Here is a 10,349-nt window from a genome sequence, read left to right on the forward strand (position 1 = left end):
TGGGTGACAGAGTGAGATTCTGTCTTAAAGAAAAAAAAAAAAAAAGAAAAAAAAAAAAAAACCCTAATGAATCTGGGACAGATATTCATAATGTATTGTTACTTTGTTGACATTGTGGAGGGAAGTGTGACATTAAAAATCAGTTTCAAAAGCTTGAATTATTGTCCCACTACACTAGTGGGACAATAATTATCATCTCTGAGAATTGAGATTGCTGCCAATTTTTTCTTCTTCTCACTGACCTATGGTTTCTAATTCCCATAATTAAAATGCCATCTTAATAAATATGTAGTGCTCACTTTGACAGCACATGTACTAAAATTTGAATGGTACAGAGATTACCACGACCCATGTGAAAGGGTGACATACAAATTTGTGAAGCATTTACATTATCAATAATCACCTGGAACTGAATGGGCTAAATGTCCCAATTAAAAGGCACAGAATGGCTAGTGAATAAAGAAGCACGACCTAACAATATGCTCTCTTCAAGAGACCCATAGGCTCAAAGTAAGGGGATGGATTAAATCTGCCAAGTGAATGGAAAACAGAAAAAAGCATAAGTTGCTATTCTAATTTCACACAAAACAGACTTTAAACCAACAATCGTTAAAAAAAAGGACATTAAATAAACATAAAGGTTTAATTTAACAAGATGTAACTTTTCTAAAGAAATATGCATCCAACACAGGAGCACCCAGATTCATAAAGCAAGTTCTTTAGAGACCTATAAAGAGACTTAAATAACCACACAATAATATTTGGAGATTTCAACATTCCACTGACTGTATTAGATAGATCGTTGAGGCAGAAAAATTGACAAGTGGAACCTAATTAAACTAATGTAACTAAAGAGCTTCTGCAAAGCAAAAGAAACTATCAACAGTGTAAACAGACATCTTAGAGAATGGGAGGAAATATTTGCAAACTATAGACCCTACAAAGGTCTAATATCCAGAATCTATAAGGAACTTAAACAAATAAAAAACAAAAAAGCAGGCACTTTTCAAAAGAAGATATAGAAGTGGCCAACAAGCATATGAGAAAAACTTCAACATCACTAATCAGTAAAGGAATGCAAATCAAAACCACAGTGAGAAATCTTCTCACACCAGTCAGACAAACTATTATTAAAAGTCTAGGCCAGGTGTGGTGGCTTAGGCCTGTAATCCCAGCACTTTGGGAGGCTGAGGTGGGCGGATCACGAGGTCAGGAGATTGAGACCATCCTGGCTAACACGGTGAAACCCCATCTCTACTAAAAATACAAACAAATACAAAAAATTAGCCAAGTGTGGTGGTGGGTGCCTGTAGTCCCAGCTACTCCGGAGGCTGAGGCAGGAGAATGGCGTAAACCCGGGAGGTGGAGCTTGTAGTGAGCTGACACTGGGCCGCTGCCCTCCAGCCTGGGCAACAGAGCGAGACTCCATCTCAAAATGAAATGAAATGAAATAAAATGAAATGAAATAAAATAGTCAAAAACCAACAGATGCTGGCAAGTTTGTGGAGAAAAAGCAACGCTTATACACTGCTGGTGGAAATGTACATCAGTTCAGCCATTATAGAAAGTAGCATGGTGACTTCTCAAATAACATAAAAATGAAGTACCATTCAACCCAGCTATCATATTTTTGGAAAAGTACCCAAAGGAATTACATCATTGTACCATAAAGTCACATGCATTCATATATTCATTGCAGAACTATTCAGAATAGGAAAGTCATGGAATCATCCTAAACGTCCATCAATGGTAAACTGGATAAAGAAAATGTGGTACATATACACCGTGGAATACTATGCAGCCATTAAAAAGAACACGATCATGTCCTTTTCAGCAACATGGATGGATCTGGAGGCCATAACCTTAAGCAAACTAATGCGGGAACTGAAAACCAAATGCCACATGTTCTCACTTATAAGTGGGAGCTACATATTGAAGATATATGGACACAAAGAAGAGAACAACTGACGCCAGGGCCTACTTATTAGGTACTATCAGGTACTATGCTGTGACCTGGGCAATGAAATAATCTGTACATCAAACTCCAGGGCCACAAAATTTACCTATATAACAAACCTGCACATGTACCCCTGAATGTAAAATAAAAGCTTTAAAAAGTATATTATAAATTATATGCAATATATTATATTACAACATTAGGAAATTAAGAATAAATAAATATGTAAAATTTCAAAATTAAAGTCAAACTACAAAATGATATATTGATTTTAATTATTTCAATGACCACAGATTCTAAACTTTTCAAAAGATATCACAGTCTTTCTTTTTGTTAATTGTTTTCTTTTTCATGGAAATAGCTTCCTGGCATTTGTTTTTTTAGTTTTTATTTTTAGTTTTTATTAGTAACACACATTTCTAGGAAGTGTAGTAGCAAAAGGGCCCATAGATATCTCTTCCAGAATCTGATTGAAATGGTTGAGGAGAAATTAGAAAGTAGGGCAAAAAATTCATTGGTCTCAAAATTAAGAAATCATGCCAAGTAATCTATATATATAAAGGAATTTCTGCCAGATAGTGAGAACTTCATATGAAAAGTGACTGAAATCAGTGTACAACTCTATTTCCTGGGACAGTACTGGTGTATTATGTAAAGTTATATAAAATAAGTACTGACAGTTTTCTCCATAATTTATTTTCTTTTTTGTTTTTCTTTATATTTTAAATTGACAAGTACTATTTATTTATGGTATACAACATGATGTTTTGAAATATCTATACATTGTGAAACAACTAAATGGAGCTAATTAATAAATGCAGTACCTCATATTCTTATCATTTTGTTTTAGTAGGGACACATAAAATATACTCTTTTAGTAATTTTGAAGTATATAGTACATTGTTCTTAACTGTGGTCACTATGCTGTACAATAAGTGTTTAAGATTATTCCTCTGTCTAACTAAAATATCGAATCCTTTGATCAACATCTCCTCAATCTTTCTGGAACACCCAGTGCCTAGTAACTACCATTCTACTCTCTACTTCTATGAGTTCAGTTTTTTAGGTTATACAAATAAGTGAAATCATCCTGTATTTGTCTTTCTGTGACTGGTTTACCTCACTTAACACAGTGTTATCCAGGTTCATCCATGTTGTTATGAATGAGCAGGACTTCCTTCTTTTTAAAGCTTAATATTAATCCAATGTTTATATGTACCACATTTCATTTATTCATTCATCGGTTGATGGATACTTAAGTTGACTCTTTGTTAAACTATTGTGAATAATGCTGCAATGAACATGGGAGTGCAGAGATCTCTTCAATATACTGATTTCATTTCCTTTGGATATATATCCAGAATTAGTATTGCTGGATCATATATGGTACTTCTATTTTTAATTTTTTAATGAATCTCCATATTATTTTCTATAATGGCTATACTAATTTGTATTACCACAAACATACAAGAGTTCCCTCTTCTACACATTCTCACCAAAACTTGTTATGTCTTCTCTTTTTGATAATGGCCATCCCAACAGGTGTGAAGTGATACCTATTGTGGCATAATTTGCATTATCCTGATGATTAGTAATAATTTTTTATATACCTGTTGTCCATTTGTGTGGTTTTCTTATGAAATCTTCATTCAAGTCATTTTCCCAGTTCAATAGGGTTATTTGTTGTTGTTGTTTTTGCTATTGAGTTGAGATCCTTATACATTTTGGATATTAACCCCTGATATGGTTTTGCTGTATCCCCACCCAATCTCATCTTGAATACCTGTTGTGGGATGGACCTGGTGGGAGGTGATTGAATCATGGGGGCAGGTCTTTCCTGTGCTGTTCTCATGAGAGTGAATAAGTATCACAAGATCTGATGGTTTTGAAAATGGGCGTTTCCCTGCACAAGCACTCCCTCTTTACCTGCTGGCATCCATGTAAGACATGACTTGCTCCTCCTTGCCTTCTACAATGATTGTAAGGCTTCCCCAGCCATGTGGAACTGTGAGTCCATTAAACCTCTTTTTCTTCCCAGTCTTGGGTATGTCTTTATCAGCAGCATGAAAATGGTTTAATACAGTAAATTGGTACCAGTAGAATGGGGCATTGCTGAAAAGATACCCAAAAATGTGGAAGCAACTTTGGAACTGGGTAACAGGCACAGGTTGAACAGTTTGGAGGGCTCAGAAAATGACAGAAAAATGTGGGAAAATTTGGAATTTCCTAGAGACTTGTTGAATGGCTTTGACAAAAATGCCGATAGTGATGTGAACAATAAGGTCCAGGCTAAGGTGGTCTCAGATGGAAATGAGGAACTTGGGAACTGGAGCAAAGGTAACTCTTCTCATGTTTTAGCAAAGAGACTGGAGGCATTTTCCCCCCACCATAAAGATTTGTGAAACTTTGAACTTGAGAGGCATGATTTAGGGTATCTGGTGGAAGAGATTTCTAAACAGCAAAGCATTCAAGAGGTGACTTGAGTGCTGTTAAGAGCATTCAGTTTTAAAAGGGAAGCAAAGCATAAAAGCTAGGAAAATTTGCAGTATGACAATGCAATAGAAAAGAAAATCCCATTTTCTGAGGAGAAATTCAAGCTGACTGCACATATGTGCATAAATAAGAAGGAGCTGAATGTTAATCCCCAAGATAATGGAGAAAATGTCTCCAGGGCATGTCAGAGACCTTTGCAGAAGCCCCTCCCATCACAGGCCCAGAGGTTTAGTGGGAAAAAATACTTTCATGGGCAAGGGTCAGGGTCCATCGTCTGTGTGCAGTCTAGGGACTTGGCACTGTATGTCCCAGCTGCTCCAGCCATGATCAAAAGGGAACAAGATACAGCTCTGACTGTTGCCTCAGAGGGTGAAGATCCCAAGCCTTGGCAGTTTCCACATGGTGTTGAGCCTGCAGGTGCACAGAAGTCAAGAATTGAGGTTTGGGAATCTTCACCTAGATTTCAGAAAATGAATGGAAACACCTGGATGCCCAGGCAGAAGTTTGCTGCAGGGGTGGGGCCCTCATGGAGAACTTCTGCCAGGACACTGCAGAAGAGAAATGCATGGTGTAACCCCCACACAGAGCCCCTACTGGGGAACTCCCTAGTGCAGCTGTGAGAAAGGGCCACTGTCCTCCAGACCCCAGGATGGTAGATCCACTGACAGCTTTCACCATGTGCCTGGAAAAGCTGCAGATACTCAATGGCAGCCCATGAAAGCAGCTGGGAGAGGGGTTATACCCTGCAAAGCTACAGGGGTAGAGCTGCCCAAGACTGTGGGAGCCTACCTCTTGCATCAGTGTGAGCTGGATGTGAGACATGGTGTCAAAGGAGACCATTTTGGAGGTTTAATATTTGACTGCCCCACTGGATTTTGGACTTGCATGAGGCCTGTAGGCCCTTTGTTTTGGCCAATTTCTCTCACTTGGAATGGCTGTATATACCCAATGCCTGTACCTACATTGTGTCTAGGAAGTAACTAACTTGCTTTTGATTTTACAGGTTCACAGGCCGAAAGTACTTGCTTTGTCTTGGATGAGACTTTGGACTGTGGACTTTTGAGTTAATGCTGAAATGAGGCATGAGTGCTTTTGAAATGTGAGACCATGAGATTTGGGAGGGGCCAGGGGTGGAATGATATATGTCCCCACCCAAATCTCATCTTGAATTCCCATGTGTTGTCGGAGGGACCCAGTGGGAGGTGATTGAATCAGGGGGGCAGGTATTTCCCATGCTGTTCTCGTGATAATGAATAAGTCTCTGAGATCCGATGGTTTTAAAAACAAGAGCTTCCCAGCACAAGCTCTCCCTCTTTGCCTGCCACCATCCATGAACATGACTTGTTCTTCCTTGTCTTTTGCCATGATTGTGAAACTGCGAGTTCATTAAACATTTTTTTCTTTCCAATCATGGGTATATCTTTATCAGCAGAATAAAACAGACTAATACAACCCCTTATCAGATGTAAGGTTTGTGAATATTTTCTCCTATTTTATAGGTTGACGCTCTGCTTTGTTGATTAATTCCTTTGCTGTGTAGAAGCTTTAAACTTTGATGCAATCTCATTTGTCTATTTTTGCTTTTGTTGCCTGTGCTTTGGGATCATGTCCAGAAAATCATGGCCTAGACCAAGATCATGGAGCCTTTTCCCCTATGTTTTCTTCTAGTAGTCTTAGTTTCAGATCTTATGTTTAAGTATTTTATTCATTTCGAATTGATTTTTATATATGGTGTGAGATAAGTATCTAATTTCATTCTTCTGCATGTAGATATCCAGTTTTCTTAACATCACTTATTGAAGAGACTAGAGACTGCCCTTTCCCCATTGTGTGTTCTTTTCAGTTTTATCAAAAATCAATTGACTGCATATGGGTGGATTTGTTTGTGGACCTCCAATATATCCTAATTTAAAGTGGTGGAAGATGAAGATGAAGGCATTTGAAAGCCTTTTGTGATATCAAATTTTCTATACTCGTATTTCCTTTCTTGACTTTGAAAGACCTATAGCATTTAGGAGCAGGGATGCTGTTCAATTCTGTCTCTTACATCATCTGTGTTTCCCTTAATTTTCTACAAAGTTCAAAGAAGGTGTTATCCAAAATGTTCTTCTCTGTTCTGGGATATCCTATCAAAATATCCTCTCTCCTCATCTATCTTTTGTATGCTTTATGTATTTTCTTCTTTTTTACAAAAATTTTATAAGCCCCACATTTATTGCTTTATTATATTTGAATAGATTCAAGCCATGTAGGCATGCTGAGTGCCAAGACTTAATACTAAAAGAATCTTCTTGGGAGACTAGTGGTATCTAGCTGTGGTGCTACATTAAAGACAGAAATTACAGCAGACCCTTTGTCAGAAACTACTCAAACCAAGAAGTCAAAGGAGTGGCATTCTTAAAGTGCTAAACACAAACAAAACAAAACAACAGTGAACTCAGGATTCTATGAGCAGAGAAAATATTTTTCAAAATGAAGGAGATATAAAGCCTTCTCTAGACAAACAAAAATCAAGAATTATTAACTATAAAACCCTCTACAAATTTTTAAACAAAAGTTTTTAGACAGAAGCAATGATACCACACAGAAAAATTCGGTATGGTAAGTTCTCATTTAACATCTTGGATAAGTTCTTGGAAACCAAGACTTTATGTGAAATGATGGAGAGTAGGTCCTACAATAATGTCATTTAGTTCAATGCTATTTCTTTATTATGTTGATGAGAAAAAAGTTGGTTTTGTTATATGTCATTTTACTTGAAAGTTGTAGTTTCCCAGAATCTATTGATGATGTGAAGTGAGGACTTACAGTATACACAAAGAAATGAAGATCTCTGGAAATTGCTAAAATAAAAGTAATTATGATAGGCATTTTTTATTATTTTTGATTACTCTAAAACAATTATATTTTGTTTTAGAGTAAAGTATATTTTGTATAAAGTGTTTTAGAATAAAATTATATTTTGTTTTATATATATTTAATGTTTATATTTAATATATTTAATATATATTTATATATTTAATTTATAGCAAAATTAGTAGTAATGTATTTTGTATTTATAGCATATGTACAGGTAAAATGTATAACAACAATAGCATTAAAATCAGGAGAGAGGAATAGGCATTTTACCCCAGGAGAGTAGGTAAGGTTCTTACTTTTCACCTGAAATGCTATGATATTTGATACTGGTTTTAGAGCTGGATGATGTGAGTTCATTCAGAATTTTGAAAGGAGTGAAGGAACTGGAATGTTTGGCATTATAAATGCCATCAAATGTATTACATTGGGAGTATTTCTCTCTCACCATAAAGCTACAATAATTCACTTTGGAAAGCAAGGAAACCGACAGACAAATTAAGGTTAATCATTGTCTATTGCAGTAAAGAATGCTAAATTTTAGAAATGATAGTAAATTACCCTAAAGGACATTTAAGTTTAGGCTTATCATCAGAGCTTTAAATTTTTTATCACATTCCATGTCTTCTTAGTGATTTTACAAAGTTCTCCAGAAGAAATAAAGCAACAAAATTTTATCAGGAAAGCAATAACAAACTATTACAAAATATAATGAAATTAGTACCTAAAAAAGTCAGATATAATTTGTATGAAACATAAAACCACAGGAGGGGAAAAACAACAAAAGGAGAACTGCAAAGTTGAGAAAGATATGAGTAATTATGGTGAATTCTACATATCATTAAAATGATTTATCAACTCTATCAGTTTAAGGCACACTAAGTTTGGAATGAAATTGACAAAATTTGCTTGATTAGCTGTACTACTACAGGCCTATCCCTTAGTATGTCATTCATTGAACAAATGAACCTTATATGAATGACCAATTCAACACTGGCCATTGCCATTGAAGCTTCAGAGAGGTTGCCAGGGTCATACTGAGCCATAGCTTAAGGCAAAAGAAAAATTCATTGACACTGATGTACCTTTATGTAAAATTGTGATGTTCTAATTCATTATGGATTTTCTAAGTTAATTTTTATTTTTACAAATATTGCACTATACATTTTTATCTTGATTACTGAGTTTTGCAGCGCCTCCTTAAATTTTGTGTCCAAGACATGTTCCTCACTCATCTCACTCTAATCCTGGCCATAAAGAATGATACCCAGGGTATTTCTACTGCTAAAATCTTTGCTTTGTGTGGTGTTCTAATTGTAAAACAAAACAAAACAAAGCAAAACAAAAGTAAATATGTGAAGCATGAGAATCTAAGTCATATTTACTTTGTATTCAATTAATAGTATGAACCTTCACATCCTGGAAATATAGTGGTTAGAAGGCATTTGAGTTATGACCTTTGCTTTATGACAAAAGAGCAGAACATTTCCTCCCATGAATAACATAAGGGAATAAGACCAATTAGCCATTTAGGGTTATGCATTTCCATGTTCTCAGAGAACAGAGGTCATTGACTGAAAATCAGTCAGAGTCAAATTTTTAATTCTCCTCTCCGTGCCACTAATACCCTCGGGAGTAAAAAGCTGGAAGATTGCCAATCCAGTAAATTTTTTATTATCTAAAGGACATTGGAAGAGAATCCATCAGTGACTTGAGAGACACAGGCCCCAGCCAAATGGGGATAGCACAAGTGGGAGAAAAATTCATGAATAGGAAGCAAAGATCTTTTCATAGCTCTTTAACTGTGTCTGTTTTATAAAATTTAAATTTGTCCATTTTGTAGTAGAGTTGTGAGAACATGTATTTGTCTCCCTTGATAAAGCCTCTGATTCATCTTTGTATCCTACACAGCACTATAATTGAGAAGTGGGTTTTCAATAACTATTGGATAATTAATTAATTAAGAATTAATTAATAAAGGAATTTCTAATTTATCCTAAATTCACAAAACATATTTTAGGAAAACATTTTCACAGAAGAGTATGACATAATACATTCTAATTGATCTCAAATTAGTGCCCCATTAACTTTGTCCATTAGGATGAGAAATTAATACTTTATTAGCTCCAGATGAACCTTAAATACAGTCATGCACAGCATAACATTTCAGTTACAGACCACATCTGTGACAGTGGTCCTATAAGATTATACCATATTTTTACTGTACCTTTTCTGTGTTTACATATACAAATACCTAGTGTTGTGCTCCTATTGCCTGCAGTATTCAGTTCAATAACATGCTGTACAAGTTCATAGCCTAGGAACAATAGGCTATACCACAGCGCCTCGGTGTGTAGTAGGCTACATTATCTAGGTTTATGTAAATACACTCTATAATATTCGCACAAGGACAAAATCGCCTAATGATGCATTTCTCAGAATGTATCCCCATTGTTAAGTGATGCATGACTGTATATCTAAATCACAGCTGATATCTAGAACATATTACTGTGTGAAAGAAATCATTCAATTACACTCTACTGTGTGACATATTTAACTGTGCCAAGTTAGGTCTGCTTTTCTATTTTCATTCAGAAGAAAAAAGAAAGAAAAACATAAGGGGGCACATATTCCAGCAGAGTCTCACTATCTCAAATACAAAAAAGTAAATGCTGGAGAAAGTGAGGAGAAATAAAGAGAGGTAAGAATTAGTCGCTCTGAGAAATTTCAGGACAAACGTACTTGAAACTGTAAAAAACATTATTACTTAATGATACCATTTGGTAGGGCTGCCTGAGAACTTGGAAAAAGGCTTCTGAACAGATCAAGTTTTAGGGAAGAAGCTATCATTCATTAAGTTATGAATAAAAGGCTATATTAAACATGGAGTTTTTCTTCAGTAAAAAACTCTATTACAATGAACAAATATATTCTATAACAAAGTTTGCCAAAGATATAACTGTTGACCCCTACATATTGTCAAACTCATTTTTCATCAGTGGCAAAATTTTAATTGACTTTAAAAATGTTTATTTGTATTTGT

The 10,349-nt window shown here is 35.5% G+C and overlaps 1 non-coding gene across 1 annotated transcript; it reads left to right on the forward strand.

Moving 5' to 3' along the window:
• Nucleotides 1-291: 291 nt before the first annotated feature.
• On the forward strand, nucleotides 292-395 carry LOC112423309 (U6 spliceosomal RNA). The gene has a single exon (XR_003013737.1). It is a non-coding gene; the product is annotated as a U6 spliceosomal RNA (small nuclear RNA).
• Nucleotides 396-10,349: the final 9,954 nt, after the last annotated feature.

This window comes from Macaca nemestrina, chromosome 5, assembly GCF_043159975.1.
Source record: "Macaca nemestrina isolate mMacNem1 chromosome 5, mMacNem.hap1, whole genome shotgun sequence".
Classification (NCBI taxonomy): domain Eukaryota; kingdom Metazoa; phylum Chordata; class Mammalia; order Primates; family Cercopithecidae; genus Macaca; species Macaca nemestrina.